The 23344-nt window shown below is 44.9% G+C and overlaps 1 pseudogene; it reads right to left on the bottom strand.

Annotated features, from left to right (window-relative positions):
• Positions 1-2575: 2575 nt before the first annotated feature.
• LOC141548485 (polyadenylate-binding protein 1 pseudogene) lies at positions 2576-7521 on the bottom strand (annotated as a pseudogene).
• Between the last annotated feature and the right edge of the window lie 15823 nt (positions 7522-23344).

Here is a 23344-nt window from a genome sequence, read left to right as displayed (position 1 = left end):
CCTGTGAGAGCAGGGGTGTGAGAGTCTCGGCCTGTGTGAGCAGGGGCATGTGAGTTTGGGCCTGTGAGAGAGGGGTGTGTGAGTTTGGGACTGTGTGAACAGGGTTGTGTGGGCCTGTGAGAGCAAGGATGAAAGAATCTGGGCCTGTGTGAGCAGGGGTGAGTCTCTCTGGGCGTCTGTGTGAGCAGGGGCGTGAGAGTCTGGGCCTGTCAGAGCAGGGGTGTGAGAGTCTGGGCCTGTGTGAGCAGAGGTGTGAGAGTCTGGGCCTGTGTGAGCAGGGGCGTGAGAGTCTGGGCCTGAGTGAGCAGGGGTGTGAGAGTTTGGGGCTGTGTGAACAGGGGTGTGTGGGCCTGGGTGAGTAGGGGCGTGAGTGTCTGGGCCTGTGAGAGCAGGGGTGTGAGAGTTTGGGACTGTGTGAACAGGGTTGTGTGGGCCTGTGAGAACAAGGATGAGAGAATCTGGGCCTGTGTGAGCAGGGGTGTGAGAGTCTGGGCCTGTGTGAGCAGGGGTGTGAGAGTCTGGGCCTGGGTGAACAGGTGTGTATGGGCCTGTGTGAACAGGGGTGTATGGGCCTGTGTGAACAGGGGTGTGAGAGTCTGGGCCTGTGTGAGCAAGAGGTGTGAGAGATTGGGCCTGGGTGAGCAGGGGCGTGAGTGTCTGGGCCTGGGTGAGCAGGGGCATAAGAGTCTGGGCCTGTGTGAACAGGGGTATGTGGGCCTGTGAGAGCAGGGGTGTGAGAGTTTGGGACTGTGTGAACAAGGGTGTGTGGGCCTGTGAGAGCAAGGATGAGAGAATCTGGTCCTGTGTGAGTAGGGGTGTGAGTCTCTGGGCGTCTGTGTGAGCAGGGGTGTGAGAGTCTGGGCCTGTGTGAGCAGGGGTGTGAGAGTCTGGGCCTGGGTGAACAGGTGTGTATGGGCCTGTGTGAACAGGGGTGTGAGGGTCTGGGCCTGTGTGAGCAAGAGGTGTGAGAGATTGGGCCTGGGTGAGCAGGGGCGCGAGTGTCTGGGCCTGGGTGAGCAGGGGCATAAGAGTCTGGGCCTGTGTGAACAGGGGTATGTGGGCCTGTGTGAGCAAGAGGTGTGAGAGTTTGGGGCTGTGTGAACAGGGGTGTGTGGGCCTGGGTGAGCAGGGGCGTGAGAGTCTGGGCCTGTGAGAGAGGGGTGTGTGAGTTTGGGACTGTGTGAACAGGGTTGTGTGGGCCTGTGAGAACAAGGATGAGAGAATCTGGGCCTGTGTGAGTAGGGGTGTGAGTCTCTGGGCGTCTGTGTGAGCAGGGGCATGAGTGTCTGGGCGTCTGTGTGAGCAGGGGTGTGAGAGTCTGGGCCTGTGTGAGCAGGGGTGTGAGACTCTGGGCCTGTGTGAGCAAGAGGTGAGAGAGATTGGGCCTGGGTGAGCAGGGGCGTGAGTGTCTGGGCCTGGGTGAGCAGGGGCATAAGAGTCTGAGCCTGTGTGAACAGGGGTATGTGGGCCTGTGAGAGCAGGGGTGTGAGAGTTTGGGACTGTGTGAACAAGGGTGTGTGGGCCTGTGAGCAAGGATGAGAGAAGCTGGGCCTGGTGAACAGGGGCATGAGAGTCTGGGCCTGTGTGAGCAGGGGTGTGAGTCTGGGCTTGTGTGAACAGGTGTTTCTGGGCCTGTGAGCGCAAAAGGTGTGAGAGATTGGGACTGTGTGAACAGGGGTGTGTGGGCTTGGATGAGCAGGGGCATAAGAGTCTGGGCCTGGGTGAGCAGGGGCGTGGGTATCTGGGCCTGGGTGAGCAGGGGCGTGAGAGTCTGGGCCTGTGTGAGCAGAGGCGTGAGAGTCTGGGCCTGTGTGAGCAGGGGCATGAGAGTTTGGGAATCTGTGTGAGCAGGGGTGTGAAAGTCTGGGCCTGTGTGAACAGGTGTGTATGGGCCTGTGTGAGCAGGGGCATGAAAGTCTATAAGAGTTTGCCCCTGTGTGAGCAGGGGCATGAAAGTCTGTAAGAGTTTGGGCCTGTGTGAGCAAGAGGTGTGAGAGTTTGGGGCTGTGTGAACAGGGGTGTGTGGGCCTGGGTGAGCAGGGGTGTGAGAGTCTGGGCCTGTGTGTGCAGGGGTGTATGGGTGAGGGCATCTGTGAGCCTGGCTGCATGAGAACTTGAGCAATTCTCTCTAGGCCTCGTGACTAGATGTTGGCTAAGGGCCCTAAAGGCTTTCCCACCTCTAGATGTAACATTTCTGTGAGCTTGGATGTGGGTGAATTTGTACAAGGCTGACCTGGGGCATGTGTGAGCTTCAGAGCTAAAACCTAGTTCAAGTGCTACCCTGACACTGGTAGGTGAGTCTGACAAGTCAGTTAACTCTTTCTACTCTGGAAATCTATGTTTTTGAAGTCTTGTGTCTTAAAAGAGGAAGTTCCCTCATCTAGGGAATAACATCTATAAAAATCCCAGTGCCCAGTCTCATGCTATCTATAGTCAACCTGGGCAGGAGTGTGAGGATCAGTATTTTACCCCCTGCTGAGTAGATAAAAGTCATCTAAACACATGAGTTTAAACAGAACTTCCCCCCTGCCATTACAAAGATTTCAACACATCACACTTGTTTTAATTTCACGTGCCAGTTTTTGGAAGGTTCAACGATGAAGTTTTTTCACGTTTGGATGTTTTTCTTCAATGAAACGCTTGCTCCTATTTTGGTGATCTCCGGCGGTGTTTTCTCAGCGTGTTTTCAGATTAAAGCCATGCTGGGGGCATTGTTATCTTCTTGCTGGATGGCTTCTTTCTCCTTGTGAGCCTGCAGAACTGCCATAGCTTCACTTATTTTTGAGCGTAAACATTCAGGAGATTTAAGCATATGAAGAATCTCTGAATTTTTTCTATCTAATAACATGCCCGTGATCTTGCCAGCCAGGGTAGGATGTAGGTCCTGAATTAGTGGAAACAGCTTTTCCCCGAGTATCCGTTTTTGTGACTGAGGAAAGGCAGTTGATGTTGTAGGTATTGCAGGTTCTTGCCCTGGCAGGTGTGCAACCAACTGACGAGTCAGTGTGGGAATATGTTGTGGTATACCAAGAAATTGATGACTACGTGGTGGTATACTACGTGGTGGTATACCAAGAAATTGATTACGTGGTGGTATACCTAGAAATTGATTACGTGGTGGTATGCCAAGAAATTGATTATGTGGTGGTATACCAAGAAATTGATGACTACGTGGTGGTATGCCAAGAAATTGATTACGTGGTGGTATGCCAAGAAATTGATTACGTGGTGGTATGCCAAGAAATTGATTACGTGGTGGTATGCCAAGAAATTGATTATGTTGTGGTATACCAAGAAATTGATTAGGTGGTGGTATACCAAGAAATTGATTACGTGGTGGTATGCCAAGAAATTGATGACGATTGTAGTTAGCAGCAGTGTATTTATACTGCTGAGCTGAGCGTAAAGTCGGGATAAATTTAGTCCCCGGGGGACACAGAGGTCTCAGTGACTGTGCTGGCAAATTAATCCTTGGAGTTGTTACCCTTCTCGGAATATGTGATGTTGACATATGTGAAGTTGACACCAGTGACGTTGACATATGTGAAGTTGACACCAGTGATGTTGACAGATGTGAAGTTGACACCAGTGACGTTGACATATGTGAAGTTGACATCAGTGAAGTTGACATCAGTGATGTTGACAGATGTGAAGTTGACAACAGTGAAGTTGACACTGGTGCCTTTGATATTGATGTTCTTTGTGAAGTTGACTGTAGGGGACTGAAAGGTGATCTACAGAATGATGGGCGAATAGGTCCTATTATAGTCTGGAAAGAATGGGATCTGACACGTTGGGCGGACCAGTGTGGGCTTGGTCTGAGTTGAGAAAAATGGTTGGGAGGATAGTATGCTCGCCGGTTCTGGTTTTGTGTAAGAGGTGTAAAAAAATAACGAGAAGAAGCTTTTGCCTGGTATGGACCTAGCATGGGACTGGCTGTGGATCTTACACGTGCCATCCTCTGAACGTACTGGTTGGCGAGATGGACTCTACGCTCCTCTTTTCGTTGGGCTAAAGCGACATACAATGGCTTACTTGATACAAGTCTACCATTCATTTCCGTAACTGCTGTAGTGGCTTCTTCTGGGGCAGAGAAGCAAACAAAACCAAAACCTTTAGAACGACCATTATTCATCATTACTTTAGCACTGGTAATAGTTCCAAATGATGAAAATTCTCTTCTCAAGTTCTCATCATCTATATCATCATCTAGATTTTTGATATAAAGATTAACCCCTTGGTATCTGACAATTCTGTTTTGCCGTAGTTGTTCAAAATGGCGCTGAAGTTGTGTTTGTCGCTCTAGTTTTTTCTGAGCCCGCCCAACATAGATTTGTCTTCCATTGAGCTCCTTCCCATTCATGTTATCAATAGCATTCTGTGCATCTTCATGTTTCTGGAAGTTGACAAATCCGAAACCCCTTGATCTTCCACAGTCATCCCTCATCACTTTTACACTAAGTGTAGGTCCAAATTTTTCAAAGATCTTACCCAGCCTCTCCTCGTCCATATCCTCTCCAAAGTTCTTGATGTATAAATTGGTGAATTCTCTGGTTTGTGCACCGAGTTCAGTCTCTCGATCTTTCCGGGATTTGAAGTGACCAACGAATATTTTGAGATCATTCAGAAGTATCCCATTCATTCTCTGAATTGCAATCTCAGCTGACTCTTGATGTTCAAAATGCACAAAACCATATCCCTTGGAACCGTTGTCATCAGTAATAACTTTGCAGGAGAGGATATTTCCAAAGATGGAGAACGTGTCATGTAGAGACTTGTTGTTAATGGACTTCTCCAGGTTTTTGACAAATACGTTGCCCACACCACTTTTCCGGAGAGATGGATCTCGTTGGGACCACATGATCCGGACAGGCTTGCCCTTGATAACATACAGATTCATGTCACTCATCACTCGTTCCGCATCAGCCAAATTCTGGAAGTTCACGTAGGCATACCCCAGAGAACGGCGTGTGACCGCGTCTCGGCACACACGGATAGACAAGATAGGACCTGCTGGGCTGAACTTCTCATACAGCATAGCCTCTGTTGCCTCGTGATGAAGGTCACCCACGTAGAGAGATGCCATCGTGGAGTTGAACTGTTTGGAACATTAGGTACATTGAGAAAGCAGAATGCCCAGGGAACAGCACAGATAAAATATTCAGGCCAATCCCCAATATAACCCTCCCCCCTCACCCACTGGGGAGGCCAGCACCCACAGAGAGCGCTGCCATCAGGAGCTGGGACTGTTTGGAACGTTGGGTATATTGAGATCTCGGAATGCCCAGGGCAGATATAATATATTCAGGCCAATCCCCAATATAACCCTCCCCCATCACCCACTGGGGGGCCAGCACCCACGTAGAATGATGACATTGGGGAATTGGGACTGTGTGGAATGTTAGGTACATTGAGATCTCCAAATGCCCAGGGCACAGAATATATTCAGACCAATCCCCAATATAACCCTCCCTCTCACTCACTAGGGGGCCAGCACCCACATAGAACAATAACATTGGGGAGTTGGGACTGTTTGGAACGTTAGGTACATTGAGATCTCCAAATGCCCAGGGTACAGATAATATATTCAGGCCAATCCCCAATATAATCCTCCCTCTCACTGACTGGGGGGCCAGCACCCACGTAGAATGATGACATTGGGGAATTGGGATTGTGTGGAACGTTAGGTACATTGAGATCTCCAAATGCCCAGGGTACAGATAATATATTCAGGCCAATCCCCAATATAATCCTCCCTCTCACTGACTGGGGGGCCAGCACCCACGTAGAATGATGACATTGGGGAATTGGGATTGTGTGGAACGTTAGGTACATTGAGATCTCCAAATGCCCAGGGCACAGAATATATTCAGACCAATCCCCAATATAATCCTCCCTTCTCACTCACTAGGGGGCCAGCACCCACATAGAACAATAACATTGGGGAGTTGGGACTGTTTGGAACATTGGGTACATTGAGATCTCAGAATGCCCAGGGCACAGATAATATATTCAGGCCAATCCCCAATATAACCCTCCCTCTCACCCAATGGGGGGCCAGCACCCACAGAGAGCGCTGCCATCAGGAGCTGGGACTGTTTGGAACTTTGGGTATATTGAGATCTCGGAATGCCCAGGGCACAGATAATATATTCAGGCCAATCCCCAATATAATCCTCCCTCTCACCGATTGGGGGGCCAGCACCCACATAGAATGATGACATTTGGGAGTTGGGACTGTTTGGAACTTTGGGTACATGGAGATCTCAGAATGCCCAGGGCACAGATAATATATTCAGGCCAATCCCCAATATAACCCTCCCTCTCACCGATTGGGGGGCCAGCACCCACATAGAATGATGACATTTGGGAGTTGGGACTGTTTGGAACTTTGGGTACATGGAGATCTCAGAATGCCCAGGGCACAGATAATATATTCAGGCCAATCCCCAATATAACCCTCCCTCTCACCCAATGGGGGGCCAGCACCCACAGAGAGCGCTACCATCAGGAGCTGGGACTGTTTGGAACGTTGGGTATATTGAGATCTCGGAATGCCCAGGGCAGATATAATATATTCAGGCCAATCCCCAATATAACCCTCCCCCCTCACCCACTGGGGGGCCAGCACCCACGTAGAATGATGACATGGGGGGATGGGACTGTTTGGAACGTTAGGTACATTGAGATCTCCAAATGCCCAGGGTACAGATAATATATTCAGACCAATCCCCAATATAACCCTCCCTCTCACCCAATGGGGGGCCAGCACCCACATAGAATGATGACATTGGGGAGTTGGGATTGTGTGGAACGTTAGGTACATTGAGATCTCCAAATGCCCAGGGCACAGAATATATTCAGACCAATCCCCAATATAATCCTCCCTCTCACTCACTAGGGGGCCAGCACCCACATAGAACAATAACATTGGGGAGTTGGGACTGTTTGGAACATTGGGTACATTGAGATCTCAGAATGCCCAGGGCACAGATAATATATTCAGTCCAAGCCCCAATATAACCCTCCCCCCTCCCCCATTGGGAAGCCAGCACCCACGTAGAACGATGACACTGGGGAGTTGGGACTGTTTGGAACGTTGGGTATATTGAGATCTCGGAATGCCCAGAGCACAGATAATATATTCAGGCAAATCCCTAATATAATCCCTCACCCATTGGGGGCCAACTGCCTGGGGAAGGTAGACTACCATTTGGGTACTAGGAAAAATGAAGAGATTACCCCAAAAGTTTCCACTAAATGTCTTGTCTGATCTCGGGCCGAAGCGGCAGCAGTAAGGATGGAGATGAAAGCGGCCGCGGTGGTATCCGGCTTGGCTTTCAGGGCACTCGGGACTCACGCCTTGATGTCACGGTGAAGGAAGGAGTGAGGATGGGACAGACCCCCGAGTGACACAGGATCAGATCCGGTGGAAGACTTGTCACCCTTCGCTGAGCTTGGCGGCGGCCGGCTATAGTGGCTGTGAAAAAAATGGAAGGGTGGTAGAACGGCTGGCCCTAAAGTGTGTGTGTTGAGGGAGGGTGGGGGTGGGAGGGGTGGGAAGGCGGGGGCAGGAGCGGCAGGGGCGGCAGGGGCAGGGGCGGCAGGGGCAGGGGCAGGGTGGGGAGCAGGGGAAGGGTTGTTGTGATGGGTAGGTCGTGGAGTGGAAGGACGCTGAGTGCCCTGAGTGCACTCTTTTTATAGGCTCAGCGGGGGGAGCATGTCATAGAAGGGGGGGCGTCACTAGGGTTCTGCATTGCCAAGACAACGGTGTCAAGGATTGTAAACAAACAGGTTTGCCCTTCCCCCAATCCATCCAAAATCTTGATTAATGGGTATTTGCCTTCTCTCTACTTGGATTATGGCCTCTATATTATAGTATAAAGACATAGAACTAGAGCTGGAAGGGACTTCAGAGGCCACTCAGTCCCATTTTCCATTTTGCGGATGAAAAAAACAGACCCAGGGAGGTGAAATGACTTGGCCATAGTTATAAAAGGCCTTTTGAGTTGTCTTTGTGTTTCTCAGACTTGTCTTTACATTAAAGTACCACACAAGATCCATTTAATTGTTCCCCTTTTATAAAACACTCAAATTATCCCTAGTAGTCTGCAACTGAATAACTACACTCTAGAGATCTTTGAATAAATCACTTTTAAAAGAAAAAATACACTTTCAGAGTAGCTATCCAACAATGGCATTATGGAGGTAACTTCTCTTCATAATGTGGCCCATTCTGCCCCCCCCAAAGATTTTCAAAGTGAAATTTCACGACCGGTGAATGGTTGTGTAGTCCTTTCTCCACCACTCTGCCAAATTCTTCAATTTCCATGTTTTGGCCAATTTGGGGTATGTGGGGATGTGTATGTGGGGGGTGTGTGTGTTGCTAAATAGTTTTTAATATTAATTTATTTGATTATTAGTGAGGTTGGATGTTTTATTCCGTTAACTCTCTTCCGTTAACTGTTGTAGCTCTTTTGAAAAATGTCTTTTTGAATCCTTTGATCATTTGTCTATTGTGTGCTGAGAATTATCATGAGGTTTATTTTTGCTAGTTCTTTAAGATTTCAAGTTTTTATGTCACATTTGCCATCTATTTTCCTTAAGCTTTCTTTCTTTTAATTATCTTGTTTATTTCATTGACATTTTTTCTTTAATATTGTCAAATATATCTGTTTTATCCCTTATAATTCATGCTGTTTGTTGAATAGAAAAAAGAGGCCTGTTTCACAATTGAGATACATGATTCTTTTTTCTTCTTTTTAACAGTTATGTTCATGGTTTATGTTTAGTTCTGTCATCCGGATGGAGTTTGCGAAAGTATATGGTGTGAGATGTGAGTCTAAATCCATTTCCTGCCAAATTGCCAACCAGTTTTCCCAATCGTCTTTGTAAAAACCTGATTATTTGCCTGATTTTCATTTTCTTTAGGTTTGTATATATTTTGTTAAACTCTGATTTATCTCTTGTATTCCTTCAATCAATTTCTTTGTCTGCCTAGTACCTGATAGTTTTGTTGATAAGTACTTTGAAACTGTGTTTTGAAGTCTAGGAATGTAAAATCACATTTGTTAGAGAAAACCATTTATGACACAGACAAAGACACAGATAATATATATACTATAATTTGGTTCTTCAATCAGTTTCTTCCTTTGCCTAATATCTGATAGTTTTGTTGATATCTGATAGTTTTGTTGATAAGGGCTTTGAAACTGTCTTTTGAAGTACAGGAATGTAAAATCACATTTGTTAGAGACAATCATATATATCACAGAAACAGACACAGATATTGTATATGTCATAGTTTGTTTCTTCAATCACTTTCTTCCTTTGCCTAGTACCTGATAGTTTTGTTGATAAGGGCTTTGAAACTGTCTTTTGAAGTGTAGGAATGTAAAATCACATTTGTTAGAGATAATCATTTATGTCACAGACACAGACACAGACATAGATTATATATATATATATATATATATATATATATATATATATATATATATATATATATATATATATATATATATATATATATACTATAGTTTGGTTCTTCAATCAGTTTCTTCCTTTGCCTAATATCTGATAGTTTTGTTGATAAGGGCTTTGAAACTGTCTTTTGAAGTGTAGAAATATAAAATCACATTTGTTAGAGATGATCATATATGTCACAGACACAGATATTATATATGTCATAGTTTGTTTCTTCAATCACTTTCTTCCTTTGCCTAGTACCTGATAGTTTTGTTGATAAGGGCTTTGAAACTGTTTTTAAGCCTAGGAATGTAAAATCACACTTGTTACAGACAATCATATATGTCACAGACACAGATATTATATATGTCATAGTTTGTTTCTTCAATCACTTTCTTCTTTTGCCTAATATCTGATAGTTTTGTTGATATCTGATAGTTTTGTTGATAAGGGCTTTGAAACTGTGATTTGAAGTCTAGGAATGTAAAATCACATTTGTTAGAGATATTCATTTATGTCACAGACACAGATAATATATATACTATAGTTTGGTTCTTCAATCAGTTTCTTCCTTTGCCTAATATCTGATAGTTTTGTTGATAAGGGCTTTGAAACTGTCTTTTGAAGTGTAGGAATGTAAAATCACATTTGTTAGAGACAATCATATATGTCACAGACACAGACACAGATAATATATATATACTATAGTTTGGTTCTTCAATCACTTTCTTCCTTTGCCTAATATCTGATAGTTTTGTTGATATCTGATATTTTGTTGATATCTGATATTTTGTTGATATCTGATAGTTTTGTTGATATCTGATAGTTTCGCTGATAAGGGCTTTGAAACTGTCTTTTGAAGTACAGGAATGTAAAATCACATTTGTTAGAGATAATCATATATGTCACAGACACAGACACAGATATTATATATGTCATAGTTTGTTTCTTCAATCACTTTCTTCCTTTGTCTAGTACCTGATAGTTTTGTTGATAAGGGCTTTGAAACTGTGTTTTTAAGACTAAGAATATAAAATCACATTTGTTAGGGACAATCATATATGTCACAGACACAGATACAGATAATATATATATATATATATATATATATATATATATATATATATATATATATATATATATATACTATAGTTCTTCAATCAGTTTCTTCCTTTGCCTAATATCTGATAGTTTTGTTGATATCTGATAGTTTTGCTGATAAGGGCTTTGAAACTGTGTTTTTAAGACCTACATTTGTTAGGGACAATCATATATGTCACAGACACAGACATAGATAATATATATATATACTATAGTTTGGTTCTTCAATCACTTTCTTCCTTTGCCTAATATCTGATAGTTTTGTTGATATCTGATAGTTTTGTTGATATCTGATATTTTGTTGATATCTGATAGTTTTGTTGATATCTGATAGTTTCGCTGATAAGGGCTTTGAAACTGTCTTTTGAAGTACAGGAATGTAAAATCACATTTGTTAGAGATAATCATATATGTCACAGACACAGACACAGATATTATATATGTCATAGTTTGTTTCTTCAATCACTTTCTTCCTTTGTCTAGTACCTGATAGTTTTGTTGATAAGGGCTTTGAAACTGTGTTTTTAAGACTAAGAATATAAACTCACATTTGTTAGGGACAATTATATATGTCACAGACACAGATACAGATAATATATATATATATATATATATATATATATATATATATATATATATATATATATATATATATACTATACTTTGGTTCTTCAATCAGTTTCTTCCTTTGCCTAATATCTGATAGTTTTGTTGATATCTGATAGTTTTGCTGATAAGGGCTTTGAAACTGTCTTTTGAAGTACAGGAATGTAAAATCACATTTGTTAGAGACAATCATATATGTCACAGACACAGACATAGATAATATATATACTATAGTTTGGTTCTTCAATCAGTTTCTTCCTTTGCCTAATATCTGATAGTTTTGTTGATATCTGATAGTTTTGCTGATAAGGGCTTTGAAACTGTGTTTTGAATTCTAGGAATGTAAAATCACATTTGTTAGAGACAATCATATATGTCACAGAAACAGACACAGATATTATATGTCATAGTTTGTTTCTTCAATCACTTTCTTCCTTTGCCTAGTGTCTGATAGTTTTGTTGATAAGGGCTTTGAAACTGTTTTTAAGCCTAGGAATGTAAAATCACACTTGTTACAGACAATCATATATGTCACAGACACAGATATTATATATGTCATAGTTTGTTTCTTCAATCACTTTCTTCCTTTGCCTAGTACCTGATAGTTTTGTTGATAAGGGCTTTGAAACTGTGTTTTTAAGACTAAAAATATAAAATCACATTTGTTAGGGACAATTATATATGTCACAGACACAGATACAGATAATATATATATATATATATATATATATATATATATATATATATATATATATATATATATATATATATATATATACTATACTTTGGTTCTTCAATCAGTTTCTTCCTTTGCCTAATATCTGATAGTTTTGTTGATATCTGATAGTTTTGCTGATAAGGGCTTTGAAACTGTGTTTTGAAGTCTAGGAATGTAAAATCACATTTGTTAGAGACAATCATATATGTCACAGACACAGACACAGATATTATATATGTCATAGTTTGTTTCTTCAATCACTTTCTTCCTTTGCCTAGTGTCTGATAGTTTTGTTGATAAGGGCTTTGAAACTGTTTTTAAGCCTAGGAATGTAAAATCACACTTGTTACAGACAATCATATATGTCACAGACACAGATATTATATATGTCATAGTTTGTTTCTTCAATCACTTTCTTCCTTTGCCTAGTACCTGATAGTTTTGTTGATAAGGGCTTTGAAACTGTGTTTTGAAGTCTAGGAATGTAAAATCACATTTGTTAGAGACAATCATATATGTCACAGACACAGATACAGATAATATATATATATATATATATATATATATATATATATACTATAGTTTGGTTCTTCAATCACTTTCTTCCTTTGCCTAATATCTGATAGTTTTGTTGATATCTGATAGTTTTGCTGATAAGGGCTTTGAAACTGTGTTTTGAAGTCTAGGAATGTAAAATCACACTTGTTACAGACAATCATATATGTCACAGACACAGATATTATATATGTCATAGTTTGTTTCTTCAATCACTTTCTTCCTCTGCCTAATATCTGATACTTTTGTTGATATCTGATAGTTTTGTTGATATCTGATAGTTTTGCTGATAAGGGCTTTGAAACTGTGTTTTGAAGTCTAGGAATGTAAAATCACATTTGTTAGAGATAATCATATATGTCACAGACACAGACACAGATATTATATATGTCATAGTTTGTTTCTTCAATCACTTTCTTCCTTTGCCTAGTACCTGATAGTTTTGTTGATAAGGGCTTTGAAACTGTCTTTTGAAGTCTAGGAATGTAAAATCACATTTGTTAGAGACAATCATATGTGTCACAGACACAGATATAGATATCATAGTTTGTTTCTTCAATCACTTTCTTCCTTTGCCTAATATCTCATAGGTTTGTTGATAAAGGCTTTGAAACTGTGTTTTGAAGTTTAGGAATGTAAGACAATCATATATATCAGAGACACAGACACAGATATACATATCATGGTTTCTTTCTTCTTCTGGAAACCAAGATAAGTCACCACATTTTTCACCAGACAAAATAAAAATAGGGCCATTTGTTTTTTCCAAAGCCATAAGATTTCTTTTTGCTTTTTCCTCAGTGCGTCCCACTTTTTTGTCTGTTTTTCAGAATAACAAGACTCTAAAACTGCTTGACGAGGATGGAAAGGGAAAGACTTCTGGTGAGTGCTGCTCATTCATGGATGGCAAAACAGAAAGCTTCTGTCTCTTGGACCCCTACTGATTGCTTCACTAAGTTTTCTATTTATCTATTTGATCAGCGTTGGGGAACTTTTTGCCTGGGTTCCTTTGAGGTTAAGTGATTTGCACGGGGTACCAAAACTAGGATGTCCTATCCACCCTCCTGGACTGCACTAGGCCTCTGACTATCCAGTTTTCTTTGATTCTACCAAACAGGCCATTACCCCCTGGGGCTTGCCTTGATATAGCTGAGGTCTGTCCCCCTTTTTAAAAAAGGTGACACACCCATTTGGCTCCTAAGATTAAATTGTCGATAGTGATTTGGAACCCATTGTGAGTCGTTCGCTTTCTTGCCTCCCTTCCCAGACAGCATGGACATGTGCCATCTCTCTTTTCTAGTTTGAGTAAGTTTTGAGGGCATGTGGATTGTTGTCAGGCCTTTCCTTGAATCCAGATCTCTATGTCTTTAATGACTAATCAATGATTAAACATTTCTAAGAAGGTGAAAAGAGTGCCACATGGAGAATTGGAAGATTTCTGTTTAAAAGTCTGGCTCTTTCATTCAACAACCTATGGCACCCTAGGGGGGCTTCTTTGCCCATTCTGAACCTCATTCTGAACCTCACTTTCCTCCTTTGTAAAAGAAAGAGGGAAGAACCAATTCTGTTGATTTCAAATGGATTCTTCCTGATCTGACAGTTTACATGTTCCTTCTGTTAGCACTCAGTTCTACACTCAGAACTTTGGGGAATCTCTTAAAGAGCCCTTTTGTTGACTCAGTCTTGGATCTCATAATGTAAACTTTTCAGAGTGACAAGAACCTGCCTTTGAGCAACTAGTCACATGGGTGGTTAGTGGAAAGCAAAGCAGCTTCTGAGCCCTGGATTCAGGGTAATCCCAGCTCCTGTTTCCATATAACTTCCAACTTCAAAGGGTTCTTTCCTCCTAGTAATTCTAGGTAGGGGAGAAAATAGTGTTGACAGGCTGGGAATTGGAATCATATCCCTACTTCTTAAATGAGGAAACAAAATTCTGAGAAGCAGTGACTCGTCCATGGTAGTATGACTAAGGAAGTGTTTAAGGAAGGATTCTAACTCAGCTGTGCCCGGCAGGAGGTCCAGCGGGCCATGCTGCCTTCTCTCTGTAATCTTCCCATCCTTCACCCAGATGTCCAAAGAAGCTAACTAAAGCATGGCTTTGACACCCATCATTCCCAGTTCCAAAACTTTCTGTCTTACAATAGCTCTGGAATCAGAAGACGTGGGTTCAAATCCTGTCTCTGATACTACCTCTGGGACCTGGGAGAAATCACTTTTCCTCTCTAGGCCTCAGTTTCTCTATCTGTCAAATGAAGGGATTGAGCCAAATGGCCCCTAAGAGCCCTTCCAACTCCAAATTTGTGATCCCATGTGTGTGATGTGATCACTTGGTGATTCACCTCATTTCCTGGGTCTCTGTTTCCAACTTGAAAGGATTGTTTTAGAATATTATTATCCCATTATCTCTTGAATTAAGCTATTAGAGATATCTCTCTCAGTGATGAGAAGTTTGTAGAGAAGGATTTGTATCTCCTCATCTTGGTACCCTTCCTCCTGATTTACAGGAGAGCTCAGTGGTACCAAGTTCCCATCCATCCTAAGGGATTGCCTGAGACAGGCCCTCCTCCTACCCCCTCTAGAGCCTAGAGACAGATGAGCCCAATTCACAAGAGCTCTCCCATTAACATCAAATCATCCCTTGTTGACAGGCCCCCCTTTTTTCCTTTCAAAGAAATGAACTGGGATCTTTTTGAAAGGGAGTCCTTCTGAGACTGCATAATCTCTGACACCTCTCCCTTGTCTCCTTTGGTGCTGAAGAAAGGTGTTCAAACTCCACAGCTTCCTTTGGAAGATATACTGGTTGTCATGGTAAACTTGGATAATTGGCCTTTTCTAGTTGACATTCTGTCAGCTCCCTGTCCCGCTGAGGATTTCGGATAGCATTTCTTTGCTTCTCAAAGAACACGTCCTGAGCAAGGCAGCTGTTTCATTAGAACTTGGTCCTGATTGGACTTAGTTTTAACCATCACCAAAGTATTTTATCCTTGGTGGTTTGAATAGGACATGTTCCATTTTTTCCTCTGCTTTTACTGGCGGTCCCCTCTGCTTTGGTTGCTGAGGGCTGACCTTTTGAAGTGGGTTTCAGAATTTGGCAGCTTTTAAGAGTCCAGGGGGTCCTTTAAGAGTCCTTTAAGAGCAGGGGGTCCAATAGATGTTCAGAAAAACATCTATGTAAAGGCCATATAAGGGTCTTTGCTGGCCATCACAGCAGGTAGTTTGGGCCCAAGTACCTTTTGGGAGCCTTCCTGACATACCACATAGGAAGGGGCCTGGGATTCCAAGATTCCAAGTTATTTTCTAACTCCTAATCCTTCGATCCTATCAGTCTGGCTTGTTTCTTGGCCTTGGTAGTGTCGGTATGTGGCAACATCTCAGTCACTGCCAACAGTGTCCCGACTCCTCATTTATAGAATAAAGTGATGTAGCTGGAAAGTATAACTAACCACCTCGGGATGAGAGACAGACGTCATCTACCTGGTACTTTTGCTGAGATCTTCTGCCGGGGATGATACTAATGATGTTGATGTTGACATACATTCACGTAACACTTTGTGGTTTGCAAAGTGCCTTTCATTTATTTGTTGTGTCATCTGATACATGCAATAAACTGTGACATAAACGGTGTTTTCCGGAAACAGATCAGCTCTCTGAGACTTTCAGGGGGACATATTGTAACAATAAGAAGCAGAGCAAGGTTTCCTACCCAGTTCCTGTGCCTTCTACTCCACTACATACTTACAGAGAACTATGATGATTGTTAACATCGTTAAGGCTGAGTGCAGGGAATTGGCCATGGTACTGAACCTAGGAAGACTCACTCCATAGAGCAAGCCTTTACCCCCTCATACTCTGGACTGCTTTGATAAGCTGGGAGCTCTTCAGAATTAAAATGCATAGGGTTAAAATGGAAGCTCTTATAATGAAAATATAAACCCTAAGCTAAGAAGTCTTGTCTTAGAATTGGTCCCTCCCAGTCAAACACAAGAGCCTTTGTCTGAAGAAGATGTAATGAAATGAAGAGAAACAGTGATTTAGAGAGAACTTATCCTATTATCCTTTCAAATCAGCTTGTGTCCTTATCGTAGGATGCCAGCAGATTTCAGAGGTGAGATAACTGAGCAGAAAAACAGAATTGAGTAAAGGTATTAAATTTGCTCATTTTGAAAACTTTCTAAAATGCCTGGGTTTTTCTGCCTTCATAAAGGGACTCTAGTGACAGTTTATCTTTGCTGTCTTTGTCTTCTCAGGTCAAGTTCTCTAACTTTCATGATTTTAGCCTGTGAGTAGTGCTGTCCAAGTCTAGAGATAAGATATATCTATATATCTATATATAGATATATAGATATGTAGATGTATATCTATCTATCTATCTATCTATCTATCTATCTATCTATCTATCTATCTATCTATCTATCTATCTATCTGTATGTAAAGAAGAATGACCACCCCCTCCTTCACTGTTCCTCCTTCCTTGTCATTTGGTTCTATTTCCTAAATGTGGATTACTGATAAATTTCACCTAATAGGTTTCTGATTACTTGGGTTTGGGTTAATTGAGACTTGATCCTATCTGCTTCCTCCCTCTGAAACACCATGACCCTCTTTGGGTACAGTTGGCTCTGTACTTTCTCAAGAGAAGTTGCAAGAGATTAATTAATCACACTTCCCAGAAGCTCATTCCTCAGTTAAATATGTAGCCTCGGAGTAAGTTATAGCCTAAAAAGTTGGTATACCAACGAAGAGGCTGGCGATAAGCCCCCCTCTGGTTCAAGGTACCCCTGAACTCCATACAAATGCAAGCTCTTTTGAGAATTTCATTGAGTCAACCTCTGGTTCCTCCAAAATAAAAAAAATCCAATCCAAACCAAACCATCAATCCACAGTCCACTCTTGATGGATGTCTTGTTTGTGATACTTTTTCTTATCCGAGACAGAGAAATCTTTTGCTCCCCTTCCTGCCTCTGTGCCCATAGCACAGATGGAACTCTGGGGGGGGGGGTTCTTATTGTAATTTATACTAACTTTCTCAGGCACAGAATGGGCTAGCTGATTGTGGGTCCCAGTAAGCGTGAGAGAGCGGATGCTCACAGATTCTGACCCTTTCAGGGCTTGGTCCCAGAGCCTGACCTGCTTCCATCACTGTCACCAAACAGCTCTCCCCACTGCTACAGCCAAGTGAGTGTCATCAGTACCTCTGGTATATGTCTGGCTTGTTCTCACGTCCGTGTTTTTGCTCCCCAAGTCCCCCCCCACCTAGCTCTTTAGATTGGGTGTCATTACCCATGCAAGCAGCTACCTTTGGGCAGGTGGTCTGCTCCAATCAGCTCCTTTTCCAGCAAGAGAAGTAGAAACTTGGAGAAGTAGGAGGCAGATGCCATGAGTTTGACCCCCCCCACACACACTCTGGATGGAACCCTTCTGCACACAGTTTCCTCCTCTGTAAAACAGAATTGGACTGGGGACCCCTGAAGTCCCCTCCCCCTCTACATCTATGTTAGGTGTGATGTTGCAAGTCATTTCCCTACCCTGAGCCTGCTTCTTCCCCTGTGGAACTGGGTAACCTCAGGGATCCCTCCCAGTTCTTGGTCTAGGATCTCAAGTGAGACTTTAGGGAATCACTGAACACTGTGGCCTGGCAGACTGAGGCCTGCTGAGGACCTTAGCTTAAAAAGGCCAAGGTCTCCCTCTGCAAACCGGGGCCATCTTGTCCTCCTGACCACTGGACCCAGCTGTGTGTGTGTGTGTGTGTGTGTGTGTGTGTGTGTGTGTGTGTGGAGGGGTGGTGAGGCAGGTGACCTTGCCCAGCCCCCCCTCACTTCAATCCATCTCACTTGGATGTCGTGACCCCCCCCTCCCCTTCCAGGGCAAGATCCTGAATCTAGAGCCGGAAGGCATTCCCAGAGGCCATCTAGAGCCCTCCTTTTACAGCCACGGAAACTGAGGCACGGGGAAGTGAAGTGCCTAGCCCAAGGTCAGCTGAGATGGAAATCTCTGTGGGAGGGTTGGAGCTCGAGGGCCAGGATCGTGGCCGAGGGTCTGGGGGGGCGCCTTCTCCCTCTCTAAGGGGATTTTAGTCTCCGAGCTGGCCGCGGGTCCCTTCTTCCCCACCCCCTCCAGCCCCCCTCAGGCGGGAGGCGAGCTGCTTGTTGACGCCAAGCCCAAGCCCTCCCGAGGCTGCCTCTGTGACTCCGCAGTATTGGAGGTAGGTACGGCCCGCCTCCCCCCGCCCCCCCCCCCCCCCCGCCGGGCCCCGGAGCCCCTCCCAGCCTACTGCGGCAGGCCCAGCCCCGGCGGCCCCCGCCTGCTATTGGTGCCGGCGGCCGCGGGGGGGCGGGCGGGGGCGGGGCCGCGCCGTTGAATATCCCGAGACCGCCGCCCATTTGGCGCATCCCGGGGCCGCGGCTCCCCCTTTGGCTCGGGGAGAGGGGGCTGGGCTTTTGCTTCGTCAGCCCCAGCCCCCGCTAGCGGGGACGTCATTCGGAGCCCTGCAGTGAGTGAGCAGCGTCGAGCTGGCGGCTGGCTCGCGGGCCCCGCTTCGCCCTCGCAGACTTCCCCGGGCTGCCATGGGGTGGCAGCAACATGCCGGCTAACGCCGCCTCCGGCCCCGCTGCCCGCTTCTCAGCTGCTTAAAGCGCGACGGAAGGGGACACATCCGCTCCGGAGAGGGGACGCCGCTGCGGGAGGACGGCAGGCAGGGACCGGGCGCGCGAGTGGCGCAGGACGGACGGAGCCCGGAGGGACCCCGGCCCGAGCCGCCTCTTCTGCCCCACTGATTAGAGGTCACCCAGGAAGGAGATGTAGAAAAAGTGCATCATCCTGGCTGACTTCTGCTCAGCGGGGGGCAGCACACCGCCGGCGCGCGCCAGCCGAGCTGGGGTCCGAAGACGCCAATTCGAATCCTGCAAGTCACCTCACCCGCCAAGGCCTCAGAGGCCTGGACTCTGTGGAGGGGAGCTTGGCCCAGTTGACGAGCTCCCCGAGATCCTAAGGTGTGAGTTTCTTATGGGGAGGGGGGAGGTCGACTTCGGGCCCCCTCCCCATGGCCAGCGCTTAGACTGCCCTTAGAGTGTGTGGAGAAGCTGGGGGGGGGGTGTTTTTTGGAATTCTGTTAACTGTAGATGCTGTCCTTGTGGTGAACACTGTAACTGTATCCATGTTGCTTGCTGTACGATGTATGCAGACATGTAGACCCCATGCAAAAGGCCCGGGGCACCTTGTTTCTTATTGCTTCGCTATTGCCACAGCCCGCTCACTGCCCCCCCCCCCCCCCCCCCCCTGCAGCCTGCTCCTATACATTGCTTCCAGAGCCATTTCCCTCATGCATAGGCTCGACCGGGTCACTCCCCTCCTCCATAAACTCTGCTGGCTCCCTATTGCTTCTAGCACCACGACGGCTTTTGAAAGCCCCTGCAAACCTCTCTCCAGGCTCTTTTCCCAACTTAGATCACTCTTCCCTCCCCCTCCCCCCCCTCTGCAGTCCTACCTCACTCCAACCTGCCATGTCTCTGCTTTCCCCCTGGCTGGCCCCCACTGCTCCTCCATCACTTTCAGCCCCACCTTCTCCCGAAATAAAGCCTTCCCTGCTCCCAATTGCCCTTAATTCCCATGTACGTCACACTTCTATATGGATTTTCTCTGTATGTTGCAATATTTCTTGTGTTCCACATTAGAATGTAAGCTCCTCTGGAGTAGGGATTATTCATTCTGTGTACTGTATCCACACTGGGTGCCATGCTCATAAGCACTCAAATTCTGGATTGATTGATTTGTGTATTAGAAGTTGATCCCCTCCCACAGGGGGAATTGGAGTTCTTATTTGGTGGGTAGAACCCCAAGGTGGGGGGGGGGGGGAGGAAAGACATAAACATCCCTCTGAGGTCTCAGATTTCTAATGGGAGAGAACAACCCAAGGTCATTCTCCTGGCACTGGGCAAATAATTGGCACCTGTCCTGTAAGTGTTAAGGGTCCCCTGCTTTTTCCTTTCACCCCCCCCTCCCCAACCAGCAGAGAAGATCTACCTCTCTCTTTTCCCCATCATTTAATAGGTCTACCTGGTCCCTGATGGCCCCATGGTCTCCTAGATAAGACCCTCCTGAATAAATCAGGGAATGTTCCACTCCTCCCCTCAACCCCTTCAACAATTTAGTGCCCCCAAAGATCCCCGAATGATGATCTGGAAACCAGAGTAGCAGATAAAGCCCTAGTTCTCCTCCAACCACCATCTTGGGGCCCCTGAAAAGGAAGTAGCCTCTTGAATATTCATCAGAGAGAGGATTTTTCCTGAAAAAAAAAAAAAAAAAAAAAAAAAAAAAGAAGGGAAGGCCGGGGAGCCATCTTGGATGCTACCAAATGGCTGCCTGCAGCTGGACGCAGATTTGGAGGCCTGCAGTATCTCCCTCCCAGCTCCAGGTGGCTAGAATGACTATCTTTTAATAAATCTTCATTGGATACATGTCTCATTCTTGGGTCTCTTTTCCCCCTCCCTGAGGTGGGAGCTTCGGTTACCACAGTCATTCATTTGAAGGGAGAGGGAGAACCTGATGGAGTACCCTTGCCATTTCAAAACTCACATTCAGGGAGTCCTCATCGGAACTGCTTCCATGGCAGGTCCTGATTCCTGAAGGAAGTGAGTCCTGGAGGAGCTCTAAGTCTATAAATCTACATCCTGGAACAGAGATGTGATTTCTTAGCGATAGGGTACTCCCAGATGAGGAAACTCCTTCTACAGAGTCAAGTGGACACCTGCTATATAAATGTGGAACCTTGGAGATGGTGGGAAACTGGCCCGGGGTCTCACATTTGTCAGAGGTGGGACTCAAGCCCTGGTCTTTTTGGCTTTAAGGCAGCATATACCCGAGGAGTCAAACACAGGATCTGGAAGCCACAACACCGGAAAGGAATTAAAATGGAACGGGAAAATATTTAACGAGATAAAAAATTCAATAAAACATAAGATGATCTGGCATTTTAAAACTAAGTCAATAGACCTCACTGCAGGGATCTTTCCCAACGGATTAGCGCCTCCCTCTTCTAGTTGAGTTTGACACACCCTACTGAGCCACACTGCCTTCACTGCGGAAAAAAAATCCACCCAAACTTCTGGGAAGCCATTTGAGGGTTAACAAAGTGTTAAATTGGTTGCTTTTGAATTCCCTGAATTTCAATAGATTATCTTTAGCCTCCGACCAGCAGTTTAGTGGCTTTTGCTTTTAATTTCCTGGCTATTGACACCTGTCAGTGTTTCTGGTGTCACCCAGCCAGGCTTTTGGTTTCTCCTCTCTCTTCCCTCCTTCCCTCTGCCCCAGCAAACATTATTGCTCCTCCTCTTCCTCAGCTTTCCCCTACCCCATTTCCCGAGTTATTGTTTTGCCTTGCAGAAACTGGGGCTTAGCCGCCAGCCCGGAGACCCCGAGACCCCCCAGCAGGTCACCACGCCCACAGGCAAACATAAAGCACAAGGAGAGAGGGAGGGAGAGAGGGACACACACAGAGAGAAAGACAACAGAAGGGGAAGGAGGGAGGGAGAGAAGAAGAGACAGACAGACAGAGACAGCGAAAGAGAGAGACAGAGAGAGAGAAGAGAGATAGAAGAGAGAGAGAGAAGGAGAGAGAGAGAGAAGAGAGAGAGACAGAGAGAGAGACAGAGAGAGAAGGGAGAAAGAGAGAGATACAGAGACACAGAGAGAGAGACAGAGAGAAGGGAGAAAGGGAGAGAGAAGGGAGAAAGAGAGAGAGAAAGAGAGAGAGAGACATTGAGAGACAGAGAGAGAAGGGAGAAATAGAGAGAGATACAGAGACACAGAGAGAGACAGAGAGAGAAGGGAGAAAGAGAGAGAGAAGGGAGAGAGAAGGGAGAAAGAGAGAGAGAGAGAAGGGAGAAAGAGAGAGAAAGAGAGAGAGAGAGAGAGAGAGAGAGAGAGAGAGAGAGAGAGAGAGAGAGAGAGAGAGAGAGAGAGAGAGAGAGAGAGAGAGAGAGAGAGAGAAGGGAGAAAGAGAGAGAGAAAGGAGAGACAGAGACAGAGACAGAGACAGAGAGAGAGCAAGAAACAGAAACCAGCAAGTCGGGAGTGATTAAATGAGGGCCACTGCTGGCCTCTGGTAGCAGGCAGGAGGGCCAATAGCTTAGACTCCTTCCTCCTGTCCCACCGTAACATGGAGAAAATTGGTGAAACAGGGTACATGGTGCATGATTAGAACTGTCCCCTCTCTTTGTCACAGAGAACACTGGCATTTCCACAGGGGCCATTAATGCCTTAGCACAAAGAAGTAAGGAAGATGCTATAGAAAGAGGTGGCTTGGTGTGATGGAATCTCATTGTCTTCATCTGTAAAATGGGCTTGTAAGCTCATAGATCTAGAGTTGAAGGGGTCCTTAGAAGCAGTCTAATCTAAGCCTTTCACTTTATAGAGGAGAAAACTGAGATCCAGGGAGCAGTGGCTTGGGGTAAGAGGAGTGCAAATCTAAGACAAGAAGAGACCCCAGAAGCCAGATTGCTAAAAATCTTAAGTTTACAAATAAGAAAATTCATGCCCATGGAGGTGAAATGACTCAATTTAATAAAGGGAGCCTAGATCTACAGTTAGAGCCTTACGAATTATCTAATCTACCCTTTTTTATTTTACAGAGAGAGAAACTGAGGCCAAGGAAAAGGAAATAGCATATCGTCATAGATTGAGAACTGGAAAGGATATCACAGCCATCTCATCCAATCCCCTACTTTTATAAAGTGAGAAAATTGATGTTCAGGGAGGAGAGATGACTTAGGATAAAAGGCCTAGAGTTAGAAAGGCCAAACTGGCCCAGTCCTCTCCTTTTACAGATGAAGAGACTGAGGGCCAGGGTAAGGAAATGATCTCTGACTTCAAAGCTGCTTCTCTATTATATTGTACTATAAA

Source organism: Sminthopsis crassicaudata, chromosome X, assembly GCF_048593235.1.
Source record: "Sminthopsis crassicaudata isolate SCR6 chromosome X, ASM4859323v1, whole genome shotgun sequence".
In the NCBI taxonomy this organism is placed as follows: Eukaryota; Metazoa; Chordata; class Mammalia; order Dasyuromorphia; family Dasyuridae; genus Sminthopsis; species Sminthopsis crassicaudata.
Note: the sequence above shows the minus strand (reverse complement) of the source record. Positions and strands in the feature narration are given on the sequence as shown.